The sequence below is a fragment of the Motacilla alba genome, chromosome 3, assembly GCF_015832195.1.
Source record: "Motacilla alba alba isolate MOTALB_02 chromosome 3, Motacilla_alba_V1.0_pri, whole genome shotgun sequence".
Taxonomy (NCBI): Eukaryota; Metazoa; Chordata; class Aves; order Passeriformes; family Motacillidae; genus Motacilla; species Motacilla alba.
The window spans coordinates 64,857,392-64,885,292 of NC_052018.1; the positions used below are offsets into that span (position 1 = coordinate 64,857,392).

The 27,901-nt window shown below is 36.7% G+C and overlaps 1 long non-coding RNA gene across 2 annotated transcripts in view; it reads right to left on the reverse strand.

The window, feature by feature from the left end:
- The window catches only part of LOC119698777, a 134,343-nt gene that overhangs the window by 85,563 nt on the left and 20,879 nt on the right, over window positions 1–27,901 (reverse strand). For both annotated transcript variants that reach the window (XR_005256244.1, XR_005256245.1), the window contains exon 2: window positions 25,937–26,007. This is a non-coding gene — a long non-coding RNA (uncharacterized LOC119698777). The remainder of the gene's footprint in view (window positions 1–25,936; window positions 26,008–27,901) is intronic.

Sequence of the window (27,901 nt, forward strand, 5' to 3'; positions counted from 1 at the left end):
GCCTCTTAAGTAGCTGGTCTCTTAGCCTTGAGTAGACTGAGAAATGAGTGGCTGTCCATTCTGCCCCAGTGTGGATAGATATCTTTTGGGTGTATATTGAAGCAGTCTTTGTAAATGAAGCATTTCACTTTCTCTACAGTCAGGAAAGAAGGTGTTTTTCAGCATCACTGGAAGCAATTCTGTTAGCAAAGCCTGTATGTGATTTAAGCTAACTGGATCTCACCATGCGTCTTTTAGGAAGACTATGATTACTTTGTGCCTCTGCATGATTTCTGCTCTATTTCCAGACCAATGATTTACACTTCTATATTATGCAGCTTAGTGACAACATTGATTTTACGATAATTTTTTTTGGTCTGAAAGGTGCTCTGAGAACATTAAAATCAGCTATGCTGTACCACGATCCTATCTCTTCACATGCACCTTTTAATTGCTGAAGACTGAACAGCAGAGACTCATCAATATAATGCAAACCATAGCAAAATACAAAAATGAGTTTTAGAGCATTTCCCCCCCGTAATTAAAAAAAAATACCTTGAATCAACTTACTGACCATGTAAGAATTTAAATGAAAGTACTGGAAAATAACTTTAGCCTCTATTTAGCCATATCAGAGCTATTTTTGCCTGTTCATGTTGCTAAAATATTCCCAACAGAACTGACAGCCCTTAACAAAAACAGATCAGCAATTAGTGTCAATTAATTCTTTGGCATCTGATAAAAATTAAATCATATCATGACTGCTAAGCAGCCAAGTAGTTATACCTGACATTCAGGTCTGTCATTGAATGCAGCACTCAGAAACTGTGGTTTACCCATGTTCTATGGTAACATATTAACAAGGTTAACATATTAACAATGATATGCCCTGAGGAGCTGACAAGCAGTAGCTATTGATTTTATGTGAATTATCTCCTTATAAATCTCAGATAAATATCTGAAATATTTCAAGCTGTCCAATACTAGAGAAGTGGCACATTAATTACCTATTCATATTGCAATTTCTCTTCTTCTTCTCTTCACAACATAAATACAGCTAGTTGCCAAAGAAATGTCTTAACAGTGTGTGACACTAACTCTGTGACTGTTTGCAAAGAATGGGTAAAAAATTGTTATACTGCCGAGCAACATAACAACTCAGAGGTCCTATGAATTTGGTTTTGCCATGTTTTTCTTGCTTTAGCTATGATGCTGTTTTGTAGTGTGGTCTCACACCTAGCAATAATTCACTTGAAGAAAAGTGTTAGATCTGATTGCATATCATTATTAGGTCTCCTGCAGTATTGCTTAGAAGAAATCTTAGAGAGGTAATGATGGAAACCAGCAGGTAGAGTTAAGAGATTACATGTGTAAAATCTGTGATACTGACTGGATCAGATTCTGGCAAGTCAAGATGAAAGAATTTTCTTGCTGCAGTCACAGAAAAAAACATTCAAGTATATTCCATCAAATTCCTTATCAAATGATAGGGACTATATCTAGGATATTTTTACCTCTATCTAATATGATAGTAGAACATTAAGAGCCCTTCAAATATCTCTGCTGCAAGTACCTAAATAAAAAGGTATACTAGCCAACTCTTAGAAACTCTACATTGAGCTAAGCTCCTAATTTCTAGTACTGCAAGATTCAGACACATCTGAAGAAGCAGAGGTTTTCCCATGAAACCTAAATTGAAACTTCACCAGTCACTTGCTGTCAGCATTTAAATGTGTTTCTGTAAAGATGTGCTTTACAGAAACAGAACATTAAGAAGCTCTTCAGTTTTTCAGTGAAAATGTTTCAGAAAACTGCTGTAGGTTAGTTCAGTCTCAAATGCAAAGACGGGTGCCTAAATTTACAGCCTACCCATACTTAATAAAAAGTTTCCAGATCGTTTGAGCCAAGGAAGATCAATGTTAAGTCTTACAGGGACTAATACTGGTGAGGAAGGGATACACAATCTTTAAATGACCTATGGTTTCACAGCCCAGTCCTCCTGAGGAAGACATAAAATATAGAGCAAAATTGTTGGGGTATGGTTGTATTTTCTCTGTAGAGGAGGGAGATAGGGCTTACAATTTTCGTGTTTATGTGCGAATCCCTTCTGTTTCCATTGGCAAGACAATCCAGTGGTTGGTCATGAAAAATTTATATCTCATTATATTCTAAGGGAAGCAAATGTAACATTAGGAGATTGAAAAATAGACTTCAGGTCACTTAACTGTCTTTTAGTATTCACTATAATGAAGATTTAATTTTCCATGAGTTAGTTCAAACTGCTGAACAGTTACAGCGGATCTCTATTTCTTCTCTCTGGTGAAGACATTTAATAACATGACTTTGTGATTTAAGTGACATTATGTCTAAAAAGTTTCCAATTTAATTACTTATTTAAGTTACCAACAGCTCACAGCAAAATTAAGCATTCTGGAATCTCATCTTGTTTGTCTATTATAGAAACACCATAAAATCAAGTATATATACACATATATATATATGTAAATCAATAAAAAGCCAAAGCCTCTTGAGTGATATGATTAGCTATTGTCTCCTCATTCACTGTTCAGTATCTTTCCTGGTAAAATAATTTTTAAATTGGCTACAAATTAACTCAATTTACACTTAAAAATTAATTTAGTCTGCATATGTGCATAAAAATAATCCTCACTATTCCTTGATGTAGTTACTATATCTCCTGATTGTTTATTCATCGGGAAGAAGGCATCATGAAGAACGAATAACAGAGTCAATATTTTTGGAACAAAATGTTGCATTATTACTCTACATTGATGAATTTTGTGCTAATTTTAAAAACAACCATTCAACATATTATAGAAATTTACACAATACTTAGGGCACAATGGAAGTAGTGGACAGTGTTGTGGTAGAGAGTGCTTAAGAAATACATTGAGCTGAACCACTGAACGTAGCTCAAGCTAAAGCTCTACTGACAGATATAACTAAGGCAGATAAATGTTTTCATTTAAAATTCATTCTGTCAATCATTCTCTGAAGATTACACTGAAAATTTCAGTTCTTTAGTTGAGATTATGCAAACCTGATTTCTCCTTATAGGACAAATAGAAATACTTGTAAGTTTGAGAACAAATGGTTCATCTTTTTCCTTTCTTGTAGACAAGCATCAAGTTACATGTAAAGTAATTCTTTTGATTTTAAGAATAAAATCCCTGTGGTAGCAGACTGAAAAGTTATATTTTGCATACAGGTGTACCTTTGAATACTCAAGAGAACACTTTTTTTATTTCATCTAGCTACAAATTTTCGAAAATTGATGTGAGACTTCATGACAGATATTGCAGCAATAATTATACTCCTAACAAATTCGGGACACCATTTTGAAGAAGAAATTGTTAGATTGCTCGCTATGCACATTCCAGTATGCATATTAATAGTGTTTACTTAATTATTTTGGTTTATTCACAAGCTTCAGTAGAGATACAAATTACTCCCTCTTGCTTAGAAATCAACACTTACTACGATAAGGTATCAACTCATTGGAGAGCCCTTCTCTGGGTCTCTGCAAATCATAGAATATTCTGAGTTGGAGGGGATCCACCAGGATAATTGAATTCCAACTCCTGTGTTTTATTTAAGGCAGTCTTCAGGTGTTACAGAAGAAAACCCCTACTCTGTGTCTTTGAATATTTAATTATAAGAAAAAATAATGAAGCATATAATAGCAGATATGCTATAAAGCATTACATCTGCTTTTAGGCACAGGTCTAATAATCTTCTGTTAAGTGATCATTTATCTGATACTACACAATACTCATCAGCTAAGATCAGCAAAGGGGTGACTTCCAGGGGTTCCTGAGTGCAAACTGTAAAACTCTGAACAACAGTCACAGAAAAGACCTGCGTGATTCAGGCAAACAAAACCTTCCCCAAGGAGGGAGTTTGCAGAGGTACATCAGGTGGCATAAGGTACTAAACAAATCAGTGCTTAAGAGATTTCTTAAGCTCTTACAAACCCCTATGTCTAACCTGATATATCTGACTTGGCATAAAATTTTGGAAATATTACATAATCGTATACTAGTTGCTGTGGGTATCTTAACTACGGTGCCTGGTACATTACCATGACTTTATAAAGTTCTTTCCGGGCATTTTTTTCTATGCTTGGTTGTGCACAAAAAAAGGATAAGATATTGAAAACTTTACAAGTTATGTTGCAAAACATCTTGCCTTCTGCTTCTTGCCGCACAAACATCGTATTTAAGGAAACATGAAACAATAACACTGAAAAATAAGACTTTCATCAAGTGTACTAGCAATTTGTTCCAAATAATAAGTATGCATCTGAATGTAAAAACTTGGGTAGTCTTTTATAGTTGGTATGCACACAGAAAAGAAAAGAACAGACTAGAAGGTTTCAAAACTACTGCTTTAGTGTCCAAATACTATTTTGGGCAGTATACAAAAACCAAGCCAAACAACTGGAAATAACAAAAGTGGGACATGGCTTGCCTCTGTTTAATTCACTGCACCCATATTCAATCTCAGCTTGAAAATGAGAAAGCTTGAATGGGTTACTGTGAGCCTCTCCAAACTGCATAAGGTCACTAAATTAAAAACATGTCCAACTCTCACATGTTTTGGCACCCTTCACAGGGAAGTTAAAGCCTCAGCCTCAAACAGGTTCCAGATCAGATAAAAGCCTCAATACTGCTGATCTCATGATCAGCTGTGAATTCTATCACTAAAGCATATGACTTGTGAGCATCTTACCTAGACAACTCACAGGATATGGAAGTCTGTAGTTTCAGGACACAGGAGCATATTTAATTAATTTTTCAGCATTTAGACCTAAGAGAACATCTTTGAAATTTTCATGACATAAAGGGTCATCTATAGGTATTGCCTGGCACAGAAGCACAAAGAAAATCACATATTTCCATAAACAGCAATGGATCATTCCTCTCATAAATACCCCCTTTATGTATTATGTGATGAATATACAGCTTGGTATGAAAGTATAAAATAATTAAATTCATGCCATTGATTTTTAATAAACAGGGCAGTATCTTTGAGTTCATCTTTGACATTCCCAAGAATGAGTTTTTCTGAGCATTGGCCAAATTATCTGTAATAAATGGTTATTACAATAAAATACCAATTTCTTTAATTGCTGCAAATTGTGGTGTTGCATATATAACTACTGTGAATTACTCATTGTCCCAGCCTTATCTTGCTTCTGTGCACAATACTAATGACATCAATGGGAAGCCAGTTAACAGAGATAAAAATCTATTTAATGGGAGCCTAATTTAAGAATTTTAAAAAGTTTAACTGTTCCCTGTGATCCATACCAGGTATGCCTGTCAAAATGAAGCAGCACATTCAGCAGTCTTTGTTTCAAAGTGATTCTGTGAGAGGCGAATAACTTTTTTTGCTATTTTGGAAGGTGGCCTTTTCATTCCAGTACCATTCTTTTAAGTAGGAAATAAGAACATACCTCAGTTTGTGAGGCTTTCTTGGCTGGCATCCTGAATGCCTTGAAGTAAACTCCTTGGGGAAGTCAAGGTGACCTTTCAAGGTTGTGCACTTGGGTACAAGGCATAATCCTTAAGCAGGCCAAATTAAGATTATTTATGTAAAAACACAGCTGTCTTGATAAAGGAAGCCATATAGTTTTGTCAGACTAAAATATTTAGCAACATGCTTGAGATCTCTCATCCTGTTGCTTCAACCCCATCACCCTAGGAAAGGAAAAATAACAAATACAAAAGAATGGAGCTCAACATCAGCAAAGTAAACAAATGCCTTTTGCATAGTAATGCTGTTAATAAGAGTTGCCCAGCTACATAGATGTAAACCCCTCCATTCTTGCACTGGAAACAGGTAAAAATACTCCCCTTGCTGTCTTTGCAAAAGTTAAAAGGCTTTTGCGCCTGGGAAAGAATTTTGTAGTTCTTTTTATTGTTTGTTTTCTCTAACCAGTTTAACCGCTTCTTGTCTGTGAGAACATGCAAGGCTTTTGAAGACTGATTCTCCCCAGAACTATTCTCAAATAAATAAACCACTAAACCACCTGTTAAAATGTTTGGCTCTTCAAGACAGCATATCCATGGGTGTTATCCAGGGTAGGGTTTGCTAAACTCAGACCCAAAATAAGTATTGTTTGCTTCTACAGAAAATCTATAGATGCATATGAACTCCACTGACATTCCAAACAGACTAAATCCTTATAACTGGTATTAAATGCTGCCACATAGACATTTTCAGTATCTAAAGGTGTGTTTTTGTATTCATGGTAGCATTTTTTTCTCTTGCAATACACTATGGCCAATAATGAAATACCAAAATTACTACTGAACATATATTTTGTAATTTTAGATACCAAAATGTTTCTGAACATCGTCCGTTGGTTATTCTATTTCAATCACTTGAAACAAGCTTAATTCATGTAATTCATGATGTGCCCATGTACATCATGGGTACACAAGTTCTTTTAAACTACCAAGTAAAAGGCTTGCTAGAATCAGAAGCTGCACTCACTTTTTGGTAAGCCAGCAGCTAAATGTTTGGAATACTCTGATAGCACTTATCTGTATTTTGGTAACAAACAATAATTACCTCTACCAATAATGCTTTTGAGTTCCTGTGGTATGATATGACCTAGAAAAGCAGATTAATTATCAATTTTACATGAAGAATTTGATACTTAAATATGTATATTTTTCTGCTGGTTTCATCAACAATATTTTAAATCAAACAAAATCAACCTGGATAAGGTTCTAAAAAGCACCTTCCCTTCAATTTCCTGAAGCCATAATAAAGCCCATCTGATCTGTATCCCAGTTAGAGTATTGTGGCAGAAATCTCCCCAAAAGAGGACATTCTAACATGATAGCATATCTATGCATAGTAATGGCAAATCAAATTTAAGAAGACCATAGGAGCAACATTAATCACAGGTATGAAGAATATGAAAATTGTGCAAAAACTACAATAGTCAATACCTCCACAAAGAAAGAAAGGAAAGAGAGAAATTTAAGATTAAATCTGAGAGAAATGATTACTGTAATAGATATGCAAACAAACCAAAAATTATCCAGGAGAACAATTCAACCTGACATAGTGGCAGCAAAATAGCTAAAATTTGTCAAGACATTTCTGAAGAACTCAATCATCAGATATCCTGTATCACAAACTGAATAAATTGACTGACCCAGAACATCATCTGCCTGCAATACTAATTTCTCAGTTACTGAATTTTGGAACATATATGTAATAGGATTAGCAGTTAATGAATACAATGACTGCACCAGGAGTAAATGAATATAATTTTAGTAGATAAGTGCGTGAAAATAAAGCTTCTTGTCCAGAGCTACAATTTAGATTACTTGTCATCCCATGAAACAAGGCAAAGCCCAAACAATGTAAGCAAAAGCACTAAAGAGATATGCCTATTACATGCCTACAAGTGACAAATATTACAGATATGTTGAACATCATATTTTCCAAAATAATGGAAAATAGAAGTGGATGAGAAAATCATTCCTCATCTCATTTCAGATGACAGAAGAGGATTCTAGAAATCTGCAGTGGAACAAGAGCACTATTGCTGTTATGATCTGTGACTGCTAATTTAGTGGTATTACAGTCAAATAGTGTGGCTACTTATTTCTGACAGTTAGACACATTCTAAAGGCATTTTCAGGTATACCTTTCAATTTCTGGTATATGAGCACACCATTAAGAGGCAAGGAAATGAATCTCAACTTTCAAAAAACAAATTAATCTGTGTTTTGAAACTTGCAACCCCCTCAGAGAAAGCAGAAAGCGAAAGACAAAGGCATTTCAGTGTAGGTACAGATCTACAGGTACTAATTAATGAAGATACTATCAGAATTTTTAAACTCCCAGAGCCTTTCAGATATAAAAAACTAATATGCAATGGTGTTTGCATATGTTAAATGTTTAAGCATTATGCTCAAGGAAAAAGAGATCATTAGTGATTCATGACCACTGAGATTACTGAGAGCTGCACACAAACTCTGAGGCACTCTGATCTTAATACCAAAACGACACAAATACAGTTTAAGCAAATCACTAGTATGCTCAGTTGCATTTTAGGCAAAGCCAGTCTTTAAGCATGAAAATATGGCAGATTAACAGGATTCTCAACTCATTTTGAAGCATGAGCCAAGTTATGTACAAACCCAAATTTAAAAAGAACTGGGAAGAACTGCAAAGGAATTATATACTGAAATAAATTGACATCTGCATAGTCCCTGTTGAGGTCATCAGAAAATGGTAAAGGTATTGCGCAGGTCTCACAAGAATTCTGGAATTACAAAGATGAGATAAAGAAGCCAGAAGCAAAAAGACTGAACACCTAGAGCATTGCAAACCAGATTATGTCTGATGTAGAAGCCTGTAGTCAGAATGCAAGGAGTGATAAAATGCCCCCAAATTATAACTGAGAAGTCCAAGTAGATGAACAACTGTTGTATATACGCAGACATACATCTAGCTACAAGGAGAGTGAAAATTTCCTACAATTTTTTTACAAATCTGTCAGCAAACTAGGGATGGACTTTTCAACCAATCTACATTTCAATTACAATTTCACTTCAGAACACTGTCGACACTTGTGGACACTAGCCGAAGTACAAAATACTGCTACAGTCCACATTATAGCAAAAACAATTGAACATTTCAATAACCACAAACATTATCTAATTTCAGCTGACAGAATTGGAGACAAGACAGACCATTTGCTATTTGCTGTCTTGCCACAGAACAAGTCACTATTGAACACAAATAAATTGGTTATTCAGGTGCGAGGTAATTTCATCTGGCTTTGACTCAATTCTTCTTAATCAAAATCAAGTCAGAATTGATCCATTCCTGCGAAGAGGTGCAATCATAACTAAATAGTGTTTATTGTGACACATCAGCTAGTCAAAGTATTTTCAAACGGTTCTGAAAAATGGCTGTTGTGTATACATTCTGCCTTATAAGTACACCTTATTCTACTGGCAGTGGTAATAACTCAGAGAAAAGAAGGCAGGCTAAGGTCAAAGCCTATTTTGGCGGGCAAGCTAATGACTGCCCAGACATTGGTTGTGTCAAGCCAGACACAACCAGACATTTCCTGAGCATAAACCAAACACCTGTCATTAGGCTTCATAACTTCTAGTGATAAGTACTGAATTTGAGCTAGTTCCCAAAGAGAGGAGCTTGCCTCTTTCCATGTATTTTGATGACATTGACTGATTTGGGCCCTTACAGTATCCTGCAATGATATCTGATGTAATGGTGCCCATCACAATGGTATTGTAGCTATCCAAGTGGGGATGCATGGTGTGACATGACCCTGGAATGTGATGAACATGTCTTGGATATTGAATAAGGATAATCATGAAACAAAGGGAAGGAGAGATGGCCATTCAGATGGACTTGGCAATACTGAACTACTAAGCCACTGAGCTATCACTGGTAATCAGCAGCATGTGGGAGTGGATATGTGGTGTTGGCCAGGACTGTGATGCCTGATCAGAACAATAATGATTCAGTGAAACTGAGCCCACTGCTAAAACCCTTCAAAATCTCCAGCCATTCCCTGAGTCTCAGAGGGCCATGCAATTATGGGATGCATCTCCTATAAATGATCAGATGGTGTCCAGCTGGCCTTGCAAAGAACATCAGAGTCTTCTGCTCCAGAGGGGCGGGTTAGTCTTTCGTGTTTCTCGTGCTACCTCTAGCTCTTCCTGGCACTCACTAATGTGTTACAACACACTGCTTCACAATGCTGGCACACACAGGATTTCCCTTCAGATGGTGATAGAGCTGAAAGAAGCAGATTTGTTTATTCTCTCAAAGAGAAATCCCCAGAAACAGGCCTGAAATTGATTTGGAAACAGGCAATATTCTGTGTGGGAGTCTATAGAGAGGAGCAGCATCAAGCAGTATTGTTGTTTAAATTAATTTACCTGCTTTGGCTTCTAGATAATAAATGTTCCAGGCAAACAATCATGAGATGCTGTAAAAAATATCCTAAGAAAAAAGGGGGAAAGGGTATATCAGCAGCAAGTATTCAAGGAAGTAGGCTTAATGGAAGACTAAATACAGGGAGACTTATAGTTTAAAGAACTATCACATTAATGGGGTTGAGAACTGTACAGAATCATGAAAGGCTAGGGGACTCCTAAGACATGGAAATTTTCCATTTTGAAGACTGTGATATAGAGAAGTTATTTAGAAATCCTGGCCCTTCACTCCTTCACACACCCTTCAAGGTCAAGTATTCCCTATGAGCCCCTCAAAACACAAACACAAGTTTGAGAACTGTGTTTTGATTGAAACAGCTGCTTTAGAAGGATGAGTTAAAAATTTAAAGAGTCAGAAAGTTTTCTGCAATTTGAAAAGGAGGGGATTGGCCTCTAAAGGTGGAGAAAACATGGATTAAGCACCCCATGACAGTGATAAAAACATGGTTTTGTCTCTCTTTCACCAGAGCTTTGTGGTTCTTACAACTAAGATATGGATATAATATAGATAAACGCATCTCACAAAATCAAGACTATGCAAGACAGCAAGCTAAAAATAGAAACAACTGGTTTTTCCTTCAGACTCTTGCTTAACTGGCAGATGTAGCCTTTTTGAAGTCAGTGCTTATGAAATGGAAGTTGTAGGAATGACTGATACTAGAGCCACAAAGTCATCTCAAACTAGTAATTCACTCATTACAAACAACTTTATAAAAGTTTTTTAACAAAAAGGCTCTCAGCACTCCTAGTGATTTGCAGGAAAGTGGATGGACTGTTTTCACTGCACCCTCTCATACTGAACTGCTTCAATTTGAAATGTCCAGTAAGAACAATGAGTTAGTTTAAAAAGTGAGAAAGGCTAAGGGAGATGCTGAAAAGAACATGACACAAAAACCTAGTGTTATACATCTCCTATTACCATCAAGTATCAGAACAGAGAGCCTAAAAATTCACATTACAAAAAATGTGTAGCTTTAAAAAAACAAGTCACACATTACCATATTTTTATTCTTATTTCGCTTGCTTGAATAATTTATTCCTCAGTATAAAGCTAGAAATGCGGCACCTTACAAAGACAGCATTATAATCATTAAGGTAGGAAAAGACATCCAATATCATCAAGTCCAAAAAGTAATAAAAAGTCTCCTGCATTATCCCAGAAGAAAGCTCAAATACAGCAGCAGCTGTAGTAGTTTTTGCATAACTAGCAGTGAGTATCCTCTTCAAAAGTGTATATTATTCTGGTGTTACTTTTCAGAGGTGTGACATAGAATTGGTACCCCTGTGTCAGTTGCCCATGCAAGAAAGGAAGAAAGGATGATGTGATGTTGGCCTCCTGTCTCAATAGTGGCAGCTATTCAATACAATACTGACAGTGCCCCTTCAGAGACTCTGACATAGCACTTGCAAAAGAGTAATAGTTATTACCAATCCCTAAAAAGTTTTGTACACTGTGTGGCAAAGTATATACCAGAGATTTACAGGAAAAAATTATTCTGAGCATAATATGCCCTAAGGATACATCATTTAAGTTGAAAGAATTACCAATTCATAGGCCAAAGAGGAAAATATTTTAGTCACTTTGTTTCAATGAATGATGTTGGTTGTCTCTTTTTTGACTACAAACTGAACCATCAAATAAATATCACAAAAAGCACCCTAAAAATTATCCAGGCTGATCTAGTAGCTATTGTTTTGTTGGTAAAACAGATAAAGAAATAAAACATACATCAAAACAGTACTTATACCTCTGGATGATTGTGAAAATCAATTACTGTACACTAAAAACCTACTGATATTTTTATTTCTTCTGCAATCGTATGCAATATTAAAAATCACTGTACTTATTCTACAGATTGAAGTATTTTCACAACTTCACCTTATCTGCAGATCAGAAGAGCAAGTTGACACAGAGAGGCAATGGGTAAGGCAAGATGCTTCATTGTATTTTAGGCTTCTGTATTTTCTTTCCAGTTCTAAGAAAAACAAGAAGATGCTAGCATACAAGGAAAAGCAAATTCCAAAGGAGAAATTTTCACATCAGCATAATTATGTCTCATACAAATCTATATATTTTTTTCTTTCTAGAATATAAGAAAGAAAGCATTCACAGACCAAAAATGCAAACAGTTGTTGAAAAGATCTCTAACTGAGACACTGAGATGTGATCTGATCAACCATATTGCCCATAGTCACCTGTAAATGATAATCCCCTTCAGGCCCTTGTTAGCCTATAAAATTTTTCAGTCAACTTCCCTGAGAAACACCATACTAAGAGGACTTGGCTGAAAAGCCCATAGCACTGAGTGACCTTAAAATAGGAGGATGTCAGCTGCTGGCCAGATTATTCCACTGGTAACAGCCCAGCACCTGTTAGGGCTTGTAATAACCCACTGGCCACGTGCATGATTCTATTAACCCTGCCTTTTTTCCTGCTGCCTCACAGGGATGATATCACACAATACTCAGCAATTTTTCCTCCAGCAGGGAGGGCATTTGGTGGTCAATACACTGTGATATAAAGCAAAGGGAGCATTACTGATACTACCAGGTTAATTATTTTGCTAACCTTCAGGGTTTCCTTCTGATGATGCATATTTCCCTATTGAAAGTATAAAAAATATCAATAGCATGAACTGCAGAAATGACAACCACATGGAATGTAAGTGGAATCCATATTTTAAAAGGAAATATTGTGTAACCTAAAAACTATTGCTGTAGTGCATCAGGTATCTATGAGAACTGATAATCACTGTTAATGCTTAAAGTTTCTCATACAAGACCAGACACGTTTTACCACAATTTTTTTAATTTAAACTATTATTTAAAGTAGTGTTTGCTATTGTCCTATCAGCCAGTAACCACAGTGAAGTTCAGTGCTTAAGTACAATTGTTCAGTGCAAGGAAATGTTGGTGAATGTCCCAGGCAACCTCCAGAGACATGTCAGATGCCTTCCAGGTTAAAAGGGACAAGACAGTAGAATCTGTATGTTACATAAGGTTTGCTCAGTGACACAGCAGTTGCAAAAGGGTTAAAGCATCTCTACCATGTGATGGAGCCCTTTCAGTGCCAGTGTAAACCTGATCTAAATCATCCACATAACCTAGAGTCAGGCAGAGCTAAGGTCCTGAAGCAATCTGGCAGTGGTAAACTGTGCTCCAGAATCTGGGCATTCATAAGAAAGTAGAAGTATCTCTGTGCTGTGCTCCACTGTGCTGTTGAGGTACACTCCTCAATCTGACAAGCCCCCAGAATTAAATTGTCTTACTGCTAGTCTTAATATTCAGTGTGGATGAAACTCAACTGCTAACAAAAGTCAAAGTCACATGCATCTTTAGAATTATCTATTTGAGGCCTATGTCCCCAAGATTATTTGCCCTTAATTTGCAAGGCAAAATGCTCTTTATTAGCAAAAGAATCTCTGAATCCCACACTACAGATTCAGAAATAAGTTTTGCAGCTATTCCTACAATTGAATAGATTAAACCTCAGTTAGATAAACCTGAAGATGACAGTGATAAGTAAATTGCTCATGTGAAGACAGTGAATTTAGAAAGCCCTTCTGTTAAATGAGAGTACATGTAAGTACATCCATTTATCATAATTACTAACTTCTGCTAGGGGAAAAGATGTTCTCTGAAGTTAAGAAAAGCTGTGCTGTTTAAACTTTTTTGGCAGAGGTATTTGAAATACAGATGTATCAAAAATGCTAGAAGTTAATGCTAACAGGGGCAAGAAAACTTTGCCTTCAAACTGAAAGCAAAATTGTTAAGAGAACCTATCCTTAAGTTATGGTAAATTGTTTCATACTGTGGGGGGGGATGAAGTCATATGCTCTCCTTGTATGAAGCTGCCATTAATAAACCAGAATACACTTTCTGCAAGCCAACCATCGCACATCATACATCACACATCAATAAAATTTCTGCTTCATCTTCAGATGAAATATAAATCCTGTTCCAATAAAAGGGAGGACCATGGTAAGATGGGGAAAAGCCTATGCCTAAAACAATGGATGGCAACTTCATCCTTATGAAGAGACTAAAGAAACAACAATAAAATCTATGAATTAAATTATTGATTACTACATGCAGCTGGATTACTTGAAAAGCAGAGAAAGTCCAAGATTACGTAGGTGCAAACCACATTGTGGGTGTAAATAATAAAGTCCATTTCATCTCTGAGTACCAACTGACCTGGTGCTCATGTGACACTGACTTTTAGCATAATTACGGACTGATATAATATAGGCTATGATATAATATAGGCACTGATATAATATAATACAGGAGTGAGATACGGCTCCTATAGTCAATACATGTAGGATCTTCCTTCCTTCATGCTCTCATAGTGTTGAGATGCTCCTTTGAACTCCAGCTAACGAAAATATTTAAATAAAAAGGCACTTTCTTTTTCACTCCTAAGTACAAAGCCCAATTGCCTCTATATAGGATGATGTATCACAGATGTGATCTCTTTTGTTAGAGATCCTAAAAATGAATTTCTGGGTTAAAACTTGGTCTGTATTAACAAATTAACATGCTAAGCTCAGAGATGGTATTACTCTTAACAAAGACTATTAATTATGAAAAGCTGAGCTTACTAAATACAATCAAAACATTTATTTGTAAAACTATTTAAATAAAATTACAAGCTAAAAAAGCAAGGCCAAACTTATTTATACATTTCCAGAGAGACTACTCATTAAAATACTGTTTTGCTGCTTAAATGTTACTCTGATGAGTGTTTAGGAGAAACCCCACATCTAAAACCCCCTGTGCTTCTTAATTCTTTCCACACAAAAAGTTATTTTATAATGTATAAGTTCAAGTGCTTTGAGAAAAGAGATTATGTTCAGCTTGCTTTTACATTAGCATGGGTATAGATGCTAAAGCTATTAGCAAGAAGGCACTGAGACTTCCTGGGTAACACAAAGGTTTATTGTTTCAGAGATTAAGATTCTGTTCTTTTCTTTTCCCTGACTTCTTTTGAAATGCTGAAACTCAGTTATTAACCTTTCAAACTTTCCACAAAGCTTCATTTCTTGAACAATTACTTGCTCATTACGTGTAAAGCAAATATGTAACAATTAAACAGAGCTTTTCTCCTCAGGACACCTCCAGCTCGAAGTTCAAATTCTGATTCTGTTAATTTAAAGTGGTTTTCTTTTTGGAAATAACTTGAGTAGCACACAACTGGTGGATTTTTTCATGTGATTGACTTCAGCCCCCCAAATGCATTGAAACCAGCAATTTACCAAAATGTGACATTTACCTGGATGGCTAGAAACCCATGTTTTGGAGCAGTAAGATCAAGGACTAGTCCTTGTCCTAGAATTTGTGTGACTTATCATAGCAGAGACATTACTTTACTCTACACCCATTTCTACCATGGTAATTAAAGCTTAAATCCCATTATAAAGAGAATAAGAGAATCCTATTGTAAAGTTGAGTTTAATCTTGCCTTAAGACATCAACTTGACTATTCAATACTCAGAACTTTGTGAAATTTTCAGAAAAGCTCAAGAAAAAAGATGGTTTGCCAGGAAAAGAACAGTAGGATTTTAAATAATTTAAAAACATGTAGGAACAGTTCAAGATCCAACTTTTTATGAGTTAGGGAATGAGAAGGGGAAAAAAATGGACGTGGTACATGTTCATTGTTAATTTTCTTGACCTTCTTTCTCTACTAATAAATCCCTTGAATAATTTTGTACCATTTTCTGGGTGTGGTGTTATTAACCTGAGACCTATAGGTGCTGGAAAAGTTTGGACTTGTTGCTCAAAACCAAAAAGGTTTTTCAAGAATACTGTTTTCTTCCTTGCAGGAAATCCTGTAATTCAAAGGTAAATGAGCCCTAAGTATAATTACAGGACAGTATTTTCAGATTTAAATTTACTTTAAAAATCAGATTTAATTAAAAGCAAAACTTATTCTGACTCAGAAAAATATGCATATTGTTTTTTATTAACTGATCCATACTGTGAAAAAAATAATACACTCTATTCCAAACTACAACTTTAGGATTTGATATCTCTTTTTTTCAAAGCAAGTATGCTTTATACAATGGGAGACAGATGTTTCCATGTTTTTGTATAATTCAGTTTACCAGTTTAGATCTCAGTTTATTATTCAGATGTTTGATGTTGTAACTGTGCTATATTTAACTATTGATCATTAGAAGAAAGGAAAAAATGTAGTGTATTTTAATGACTGCATTGTCAACAACTTGATTTAACAAATATTCTTTAACAAACAGGTTTGAAGATGTTAGTGTATTTAAGAATCTGTATATGACTACAGACAGCTAAAGTAATTAGAAATACATTCTATTACATATACATATACAATCAGACAGTTAAAGTACTTAGAAATACATTCTGTTATGCACAGTATAAACCATGGATTAAAGAATTGAAAGGAAAATAGGTTAATACAAGATAGAAAAAGAAAAATCCCATAAAACTTTTACAGTGAAACAGAAGGGGGTTCTGTTTCATGCTATCTCCAAAATTTGTTGATTATACTTTTTATTCCATTTTTACTAGGAATCTGTCAAACTATCAAAGTAATCTACTTTCTAATAATGCAGTGTACAATGAAAGCTCCCAGACTTCAGTTGACAGAACACAGAGGAACTATAGCTTATGATTAATCTTGGTGGTCATGGGAAATATGGTTCAGAGGAGGGAAGAACTGATACTCTTCAAGACTCTTTTTCTACATTCAGTAATTAATCTTCCAAAGACATCCTGCTCTCATCTTCCAACACTCTTCCTAAGGTTCTTTTCTGCAAGAGGGTTGGGGAACATATTCAGGATCCCTGCTCAAATTCCCCAGTGGGCCCAGCTGTGGATTCTCCATAATAAATGAGCCAACCTTTCTAAAAAGGTTTTCAGGAGTTCATTACGTAAGTTATCATCTCTCTCACATTACTCTAACCTCGTGATACAAATGTCAGCATGCTAATGAATAGGTCATGTCCAACCTTCTCCTTCATCATATGGCTGGGCAAGAAGGGACTTACACAATCATTCACTGTAAATGTTTCTGCTACAGCTGAAGCAACCAGAAGACTAACATGTCTATTTATAGTATTTCTAATTATGTGTGTAATAAATAGTAGTGGCACTTAATATGTGTTTTAGAATAACTTCCTTTTCCACTGACAGTTTTTTTTCCAAGCTGACTCCAATTATCTCAAGAAGCCAGGCTTGACATACTGGCATACCACTCACACATGTGCTTAGGACAGTCTCGGAATAGTAATGTCACTCTGCCTAGAGACTGGCAACTTTGGAAGAGATGTTCAGATGCCACTTCAGGTAACCTAGAGAAGTCACGAATCCATTCAATGTAAATCCAGCACGGCTGTCCTTCTGTTCTTTTTTTCCCACTTATCCCACTGTAGGAAACTTACAGTGCTTTGCTCATTATTACTACTTCTGTTAGCAGTCCTTCAATCTTACAAAATAAAATTTTGATATTCACTTATATGGTTCCATTCAGACTGTCACAAAATTCTGTGGTATTCTGTGGATCAGTTTTTGATAATAAATGTCATCTTACAGACGAACAGGAAAGATTTTTTTTACATAAGCATTAAAATCCAGACTGAGTTTTGGTATGAGAGCAAGGAAATGTGTGAACAAAAGCTGTTTCAAAATGATGGTGGGAGGAGATTAAAAACAAAAATCTCCTCTGCAGAGACAATATTTAAAAGGGCCAATGTACCACTTTTAATTTAAATTTATTGTCAGAAATTACATAGCCAGAATAAACTAGTAATTGCACAAAGTGTGCCAAATTTTGTCATATTCCATAACTATGATGATCCATTTATTTAAATGGGGTTATAAAATACCACTGATTGACAACTGAAGATTTAATCCTCTGAATGCCATATTCCTTTGTATATACTTTGAAATTTTTTCAATACTAATAGTTGTACTGTTGTTGCCATTTGACCTCTTCTGGAAAGAAGTAAAAGGAAGACAATTTTGCTCTGAAAAATTTGGCATGTAAAGGGAAGAAAGCAGAGAAGGAAGGTGTAACCTTCCACACATAGTCAGCACCAGCAAAAATAATTTAGTTCATATTTAACTACTTGGTAGCTGTACCTTTAAATGTTACCATCACCTTGTTTGAACAGAGCATTTCTTTCATAGCACTGAAGTGGAAAAATATGCATTTACATTTTGAACCCTAAGGAAGAATCTCAGTGTTTTCCTAAGGAAACACTTTTTGATGGCATCATTCTTCATGTTGTTCCACTATTTCAGATAGCCTTGCTCCCACTGTGCAAAAGACTCCCCAGCATCTGGTAAAGTTATTTTCCTCTTTTTGTGGAAACAGGCCAAGATATGCAGCAACAGCTAGTAACTCTGTAATAATGAAGTAACTCTTTCCTGGAAAGTTAGAAGTTTAATATTTTTTAATAAATATCTAAAGAGCAATATTACAATGTAGAAAACAGAATTCACTGCATTATCCCCTTAAAAGAAAAGATTAGAAATGTGTGTACAGAAGGAAATATTATTATGGAGCATATTATTATTTAGTAGCTAGAAAGTCATACTGTGTACTCACCCTTGTTCTGCTAGGCCATATGGCTATGTCTACACTGCTCCACAAGTAAAGCTCTGGGCCCATGATCATTTACAGGCCTGCCTTGCACATTTTTTTTAGCATGAACAGCTGAGAAAACTTAGTGTTATTTCAGGGATGGCGTCCAAAGTAGGGAAATCAGGTTTATGCCATCCCTTCATGAGGACCTTGGCTCCCAGTTCCAGGTGTGGATGGGGCCGTGCCGTGCTGTGCCCCGCTGCCTCTCTGGATTTCATAGGGACACCACGTTGTTGTGGGGTCTCTCCTACAAGGCACCTGTTGTGGGAGGCAAACAGAGCCCCTGGTTAGCCTGGAGCAAGGCTGCTTGTGGGGCTGCACCCATCCCTGCAGCTGAGCAGGGTCAGTGCAGCACACGCCTGCTGGCCACTGTAACAGCAGTGTGCATGTGGTTTAGATCAGCATGAAAGGTAGAGAAGATGCCAAGTAAATGTGGCAAGAACATAAGCAGGGAATGTGGGAAATTTTACTTCTCCATCATTATTGTCCAACAAAAGCTAACAGGAGAGAGAGGAACAAAAATCAGATCTTCAATATCTCCACTCCACGCTAGACATCCCCCCCTGTTTCTCTCTCTTGGTTTTTTCATCTCATTGAGGGCAGACTTGTTGATTTAGAAATATCTTTAGGACTACTGCAGATAAGCTCAGGCTAACAGAATACACTCAAGTATTTTGCTTGAACTCTAGACCTTACTCTGGCACATCTTCCTTTCATTGTATTACTGTCTCTTCTCTTACCATAAAAAGAATGAAAATGTACACTAACCATTTTAATTAGTTTACAGGGTGCGTGATGATTTTGACAACTGATGTATGTTTGATAACTACATGGCACTCATTTATTAATGTTTTGGTCAACATTTCTCCACATTTCATTCCAGGAAATCCTTCTATTCAATCCCAGTCTCAAGAGGTGGATGAGCTGGGTGCGGGTACAGTTTGCTGATACTACCAAGATTTTGCTTATGCTGCAAACTGATAATCTGGGAGAAAAGCCTTCTAAGAATACTAAAAATATCACTTACCTTGTGCTTTTTACCTTCTTGGTATTCCTATTTCCCTCTCTGCTTTGGTCTTTCTCCCTTATCCCCTCTCTACACAAACACATAAATGAGCAAACACCACTACCTCCACTTGGAGCATTATCTCATCTCATTTCTCATCTCAGCTCAGCTCTCCTTCCTTCTGTCTTCAACAATCCAGTATTTTATGCCTGGAATTTTTGTTCTGCTTGGTTTTTTCCACCTATTTGCACTCATAGTTCTAGCCAGGAACATAAAGCAAGATCAGAGAGAAAAAAAACACACCAGGAAGTTTCAATTTTCCCATAGGTTATGGCATACTTTTTCACAAAAGAATCTAATTTCTCTCCCACTTCAGGAAATCACTGATTTACAAATGCTCACCATGGGACTGGTGGGAACACAGAGCACAAGGAACTGTACTTCCATTTACAAAGTAGACTCTTTTTTGGACTCTACTGAGTAAGCAGTGTTCTGCTGACACAGCAAAACAAAAAACCTAACCTTCTGCCATACTCAGCACTGGCTAAAAGTCTCTTCCAAGGCTCATGTCTGCATAACCCTTAGAACTGGTTAAAAATACTGGCGGGAATTTTAGTTGTTGGGAGGATGGTGGGAGGGGGATGATAAAAATTTTTGTAATTCATAAAAGAAACTTTTATTCCTGCTGAAAATTTCATGTAGTGATGTCTTGAGAGTAATTAAGAACAATAAGAATCAAGCTTAACTGAGGGCAAAGAGAATTTTCTGCAAAGGCTGATATTTGCTACTGACAAACTTTGAATAAAGGAACGGCAATCTAAGAGTTTAGTAAAAAGAAATCATCAATCACATAGTGAGTAATACAGATTGTCCTTGCATATGGCCTACCTGTTGCATCTTCCTTCTGTGTCACATTTGACACACTTTGCTAAAAGAGGTTATATTGTGCCCTTTAAAGAACACACCAAAGGCAGCATTGCTGAGTTTAGAGCTAAAAGCCTACAAAGGATTGCCAAGCAGCACCATATTATCTGGTTTTGAGCACCTGGAGTCACATGAGAAAACTCACTGAGTTTTAAACATTAGTTTGGTTAAATATCTGGTTATGATTTCATATGGCACCAACCTGCTGGTAATTCCCCCTCTAAAAGCCTCACATTCCTGTATTATTGCAACAAATGAAGCCATCTTAAAATCACTAGGAGTGAAAATACTGTCCAGCAGTACACTCATGATACATTGATAAGGCAGTTTAAGCTACAGCACATGTATTCTATCTAATAAATTTGAGCTGATGAAGTAAAATCCATACAATCCAGTGTAAAGAAGCTCTGCAGGAACATACAATGACTTTACATGTGTGTACAAGTATGCAGATCCGAGGATTTTGTAAGTCCTTGCGTAATCCATCATAAATGGAAGAAAAGGACATATAGCAGAAAAGACTGAAGAAAAAAGAAAGCAAAGCAGTGAGTCAAAATGGCTTTGTGGGTCAGATGCAACGGACAATTTAGGTCCCTAGCACGGACTTAGGATTTAGACGGTGATTATGTATTTAAATCTGAGTCTCAAACCCAGGCACACTCCACTCTTCATACTTTCCCTTAGAATCCTCTGCAATCTTCTAAGGATGATGAGAGTTTTCCGAGTCACAACGAACTGGCTAATTTGATGCCTAGATCAATTTCAGGATTCAGAAGACATCTATTTCTGCAGAAAATATGTGAGGCAACCAGTCTGGTGGTATTCTCAAAGCATTCATGAAACTCTCCTGGAGCACTGGGGTCTCTACAAATGTGGTAGCAAAGTTGCATTCTGCTGAGAGGGGACCTGCAGAGGAGCAGGAGATCCTTCTGAAAGCCCAGAGCAGATTATGTCTGGCCTCCAGGAAGGGGAGACGTTCAAAAAGCTAAAAGCTGTCTACTCTCAGCAGTTCTTTTTCTAGCATTCCAACCACTTTGCTAGTTTCAGGCAGCTGCCTCTTGATTTTAGGCAATCACGTTCTTAAACTGATGCAGGTTTTGAATTTTGGTTTGGTGCACTCCATTGCCAGAGGGAGACATGATGCCAATTCAGTGTTCTGGATTCACCAAGAGAAGTGGACTGAAAAATTATAAAGTAACAGAGGGATCTAACTTTGGCCAGCGCAGATTCTGAATTCAACTGAGAAGCAGCTTAAAGCATGGGAGGCCCCACCTCCAGACAGTAAAGAACCTTCATCTTCTCTAGATTGACTAGTCATTTCCTGTAATTACTGAACTGAATTACATTCTTCAAGCCAAAGAAGTTTTATCATTGAGGTGAATAAAAGTAACTGCACATATAGCAAACTTTTGCTATCTGAATTTTGATTAAGAACAACATGTTACACCCAAATTTAAAAGTCTTTCCAGAATTAACTGCAAGAGGAAAATTTTTTCCAATCTTGTAAAACTAGTGAAAAAGAAAATTAAGAATCTGACAATGTATATATATTATTTATGGTTTTTTAAAGAAAAGATCTTGAGTAGAGTTTCTAAAATGCCTCAGCTTAGCAGTAGCAGTAGAAATTTGCTTCTGTTACTGATTTATTCACAGGAAATGGCTTTAAAGCATAGCAACACACCACAGATAGGATAATTAGGTGCTGTATTTTGGCCTCTCACAGTAGGTTTTCCTCTAATATACCAAAAGAAGGATTTTTTTAAAAAACATTCAGAAACCTTCTACATCTCTTTACATCCGGAATAATAAACTGTCTTGCTACCTTTGCACAATCTGTAGCTCCCCAGTATCTGCAGGAAACCCACAAGCAAAACCTCACTTACGCACATATTCACCACAGCAAAATCACGTGGTCAGCAAGGTGAAAATAACAACTGTAGCCTGATGCAGCTGGAATACATTTGAAATATAAAAAGACAAACCAACCTACGCCTCAGCATTACTTTTTTCTAGAAAAAGTTCTCTTTTATTGCATTTTATTATAAATATATAATCTATACTCAGAAATATACCATTAAAAGACACAACTATAAAAATCCCCAGAATTTTACAATTATTTAAATGTGTATTTTAAAAATCATTGTAGTTTAAAATGTGTATGTTCTGGAAGAACTCAAATGTAATTTAGTCATTCTATGATACTATAATCCTTTCTGTCAACAGAAACCTTCTGTGCTTGTTCAAATTTGTCTACTCCCTAGCTGCCTGAAATTGATGTTTGACCTTCTGGGTTTAAAATCGGCATATATATCAACCTATATCCATAACTGCACATCTTATAAAAACACAGCTAGACAGCTATCACACATTATCAATTACACCCTATTTTAATTTAATGCATAACTTTTTAGGTGATATCTTTAGATAAATATTTTTAGTCATACAAGATAGTTTTACACTATGTTTAGTTTGTTGAGTGCCACTGTACAATGCCTCTGTCTTTACAACATAAAATACTTCTGTCAGAGCTTTATAGACAACCTATGTACAAAAAACACATAGTTAACTTCAGAAACGTAAACTTCAGCAACATTAGTTTTTAATTCTGAACAAAAGAGTAGGGAGGGCTGAACCATTGCTGTCCAAACAAAAGCCAAACAGGAATGTTTTCTGGGGTTTGAAAAGGTTACACTTAATTTGCTTGTTTGTTTTCTTTCAGTTTTATGCACTATGGCACTTCCTAGATTCAGGCAGAAGCTCAAATACAGTGCTAAGAGAAGAGCTCTTCCTCTGCTACTGTATTTCTGCTCTGATGAGAAACAGGAAATACCAGCAGTCTCATGAGAGTTCCTGTTCTCTGCAGATCCCCAGCTCAAATGGGGATTATTGCTCAAACCCAGCTGAGCCTGAAAACTTTTTGAAATTGTGGGACACAAAAAATCCTAGCAGAATTCAGTAGCTTTATCATTTGAAGACATTCGTAAATACGTAGTGAAATGATACTATTTATCTGACATGGCTACAGCAAGCCTTAACTATTAATATTGAATGGAAATATTTCCAGGTCTATATTCAGATACTGAAAATATGCTTTAACAAATAAATGAAAATAAATATTTTAAAAAAGGAGTTCATGTCTTTGCAATAGCTTGAGGGACTAGATTTTTCAGAGGTGTCTTTTTGTACCTTTTCTGATAAGCAGAAATTTTCAAATTTTACCATTAATTATACAAAACCCTGGCCTCTGTGAACTCCAGTTTTCAAATCCTTGATTAAGTGTTTCAAAACTCAAAAGGTATTCAACTTCAATTAGCAACAAGAGAATTCATGAGCAGAGTGGCTACGCTGGTGCCAAAAGTAATGCTGGCAACAGCCAACAGCACTTGTTTAGAGTATAAAAAAGACAAACAGAGTGATCCTTTCTCTAGAAAGGATTTTGGCAATCTAGTAAGGGACCTTCTGAGACAGAAGGCGTATTTGGGTCATTATGTTTACTGGCAATATAAATCTTAAATTTCATTTTGAAAACAATCATATTTTTGGCCTCAGAATCTTGTGGCGATGAATCCAACAACTTAACTATGCATTGTGTGAAAGAGTGCTTCCTTTGTTTTGCTTTCAGAGTTCCTGTGTTACAAAGTGCATAACGATTCCTTACGCGCCTTCTCCGTGATTTTATTATGCTTTTTCCTCTCAACTCACCTCTGGTCTTTTTCCACACCAGAGGGATCTCTCCTAGCCTATTAACTCCCTGTGTTCCATACTCCTTACCACGCTTCATACCCCTTACTTTTGTACTTTAGATCCTAATATCTACATTCCGAAATGCCGTAACTGTGACTGCAAGTAATGTTCAAGATGTGAGCATATCCTGGATTTATTTAGTGGTGTAATTACTCTGTTTATTTTATTCTCCACTGCCTTCCTCATCCTTTTCTTGTCTTTGGCTACTAATATGTGAGCTGATGTTTTCAGAGGCCTGCCCAAGGAGCCCAAGATGTCTTTCCTTCAAAGTATGCTCACTTAAAATTGATTGCTTTGCAAACATAATTGAGGTTTTCCCCCACCCTTGTACATTACAGATATTAAGACTCACAAGTAATCTTTTTACTCACTGCTAAGGATCACAAAGTCCTCTGGCAACTAGCCCTAGTTCTGGCCATCCTGAACGAGTTTTGATTATTTTGATTATAGGAAAATTTCTTCATTTCCTTGTTCCTCCGCTTTTTTTGGTCTCCTTATGACTAGCTGGACAGTTTTCCAGCACATACTCTTGTGGAACTCCAATGGAAACCTCTCAACATCATGAAAACTTACTCATATTTTGACCATTATGCTTGAAAGGATCTATTTTGCAGAAGTTTTTTGCAGAAGTTTTGCCTTTTCACAAACCATTGTGAAGGACTTTGTGAACACTTATATTTAAATACAAGTATGCTTGACTCATTAGACCACCACCATTTACCTGCTATTGAGTCTTTCTAAGAAGATCAATACAGGAGCAGGAGTGGCTTTCCTCTAAAAAAGGGTTTTGGTGCTGGGTATTAGCTCTATTCATTATTATGATTTATAAAGATTTGGCTGGTAATGCTGGTAATGAAGACAGAGTCTGTAAGTTGCCAGAGCACTCAAGGACTTCTAAAGTGTGCTGTCTTATTTTCCTCCTTAATCTCCTCAGACAGGGTACCTGCTGTGAGTGGCATGTTACACACAGTTCTTAGTTCACTGTTTTAATACTTTAGCTCTTTTAAAACTCACGGGTGGCTCTGGTAAGCTGATTACTCTTACCCATAATTTTAAGAAAATAATTTCTTTTAAGTACAATGATAGATTTGCATTAAAAAAAACCACAAAACAAAAACAAACAAACAAACACCTAACCAACAAAACAACCCTAAAGGTTTCCTCCCTAATCCTATAGATAACTTTGCCATTCTCCTACAGAGCTGCATCTTCCCATGGCTTCTTGATGGCATCCATACTAGAGACTGGATTTGGTATGGATAGCTTAGTAAAACCATTTCCTATGACTGTAAAGCATGAAGAAGAAAACTCACAAAAGCAGCTAGACTAGGTCTTCAGAGAGTTATGTATCTTTGGAGAAAAGACAAAGCTGGGCTTAGTCGCTTACAAAAGAAGCTAACACAGTCTTTGGAGAGCTTCAGTGAAGCAGCAAGTATGGGCAAAACTTCTATCCTCATCCCACTGAATGAACCAGTCAAGATGGGACAGCACTACCAGATCAGTACATTTTCAAGGAAGCTCCCAAAATTCTTAAGAGCTTTGTAATCGTGACAGATGTTCAAATACTTTGATTCAAAGATTTTCCATCCTAAAGAGCTTTTGGAGGAAGAACACAGAACACAGGAACCTACTTACCAGATCAGAAGAGGTGGTCAGAGTAGGAGCTGTGATTACCATTCTGCTTTCAGTAGCACTCAGCTGATCTGCTGCAGATTCAGAAAAAAAGATTATAGAAAAGTGCAAAACTTGATTATCTTCTTAACTTTCTAAATCTCATTTAGAAAGTGTTTTGTATTCTTAGTATGTATGCTACTGTGAATCCTTATTAATTCTAGATTATTCTACTTTGTGGAAATCCATTCTACAGAGTAAAATTTAAATGTGTTATTATTTTTAAATTTATTTTAAATGTACTACCTTAAAATGCCATTAATATACCCTGGGGTCTATATTCTGAGAGAAGATACACAAATATGTAACTATCTTGCTTACCACTTTTACCTAAAATGTCTTAGATCTAAAGATTTTCCATGCCATATTTCAATCAATCACGATTTAATGATTTTAATTTCACTGCATTTAGTTTTTAGCTTGGTTTTTAGAACAAGATATATTACTACATGTTCTATGACAATTTGTATTCCCCAGAAATACTAACGAGTATGAGTAGCATAGATTACAAAAAAGCTTCTGAATACTTCTGCCTCAGAGTTTTAAAGGTCTACTGTTTCAGATGTTTTTGACCAGATTTAGAAAAACATAGAATCTGGATGATTGCTTCCAAATTAGACTTTGGAAATATTCCATTTTCTCTAAGTTTCTTTGCAGCACCTTTCTCTATTCTGTACTCCCCTTCTGGTCCATTTCCTTCATTTTTCTCCTGTTGGTGTTCACATTTGACATTGTTTCCACTCCACAAGTGTGCAGAATTTTACAATGTAACTTTTTTCTGTCACTTTATACAAGTCCTGCACAAAAGTACAACTCTAAAGACCTTTTTATTACAGTGTTACAGATTGCCAATTGAACAGCATCATTTGTCATGCGAATAATGTCCCTGGTGCAAGACGGTGTTAGCGCATATCCCAGCCTGTAACCAATCCTGTCAGGCAGTGCTGATAAGGTCCTTTCAGCTGCAGACTGTTCAGACTGTATTAGACACAATCATATTAGGCCAGTATATTGTCAATATTCTCCTGATCCCTGCAGGCTGTGGAACTGCAGTCTGGCTTCCCCCTGCCTGCTCTAGAATATTTCCTGTACTTCGATTTTCTACATGTCCCCCAGGCCAGACTTTCAGGCAGGGGCTGACAGGGTCCATGTTCTCTGTCAGCCTCTGGGGACTCTGCTGTTCAGATTCATCCTGCAAGACCATGGGAGGCTGAGCCATTATGTGCATGTCCTTCCTTGTTCTAGATGGTTTTTAGATTGATATTGGGCATTTTTTCAGGTGAGATCATAGGACTCTTGGGAGACAAGAAATCCAGTCCAAACCCATCCCTAATACTGCCAAGAATTTCTCCCCCGTATCATGGGATCTGCCTTCCATGCAGCATACTTTCCTCTTTCCTGGCTGACTCAATAGAGACCCTATTATAATAAAAATATTATCTCTGTTTTTCTGCCTTTCCTAAGCTTCCTGCCTGAGACCTTCCATGGATAACTCAACACGGTGTGACAGGTTTCTGCAGTTATGGCCCTGAGCACAGCACCCTCTGCAGCCTATCCACCTACTCACACAGCTGCTTGCAGGTGGCCTCTTGGCTCGGCCAGCTCACTCAGGGAGTAGCTGGCATCCTGCTGTACCTCTGCTGACTCGAGTATTGCATTTGGGGCTGTGCTCCTTAATGACCAAACATGCTGTGCTGAGGGCAACTGTCAAAAGACAGCCTAGATAGAAGTTTTTATCTGCCCCTCCACCCATCCACTGGAGCCTGCCAGCAGTTCAGTTTTTAAGACTCTGCATTAGACCATCATTTCTTTGTGTTCCTTTCTGGGGGATTTCCACATTCAAACCACTGTCCCCAGCAGAGCTTCTGGAGAGGACTGACTTCATGAAGGATGTGGCTACCTCATTGTTGTAAGTCAGGACAATTCAAG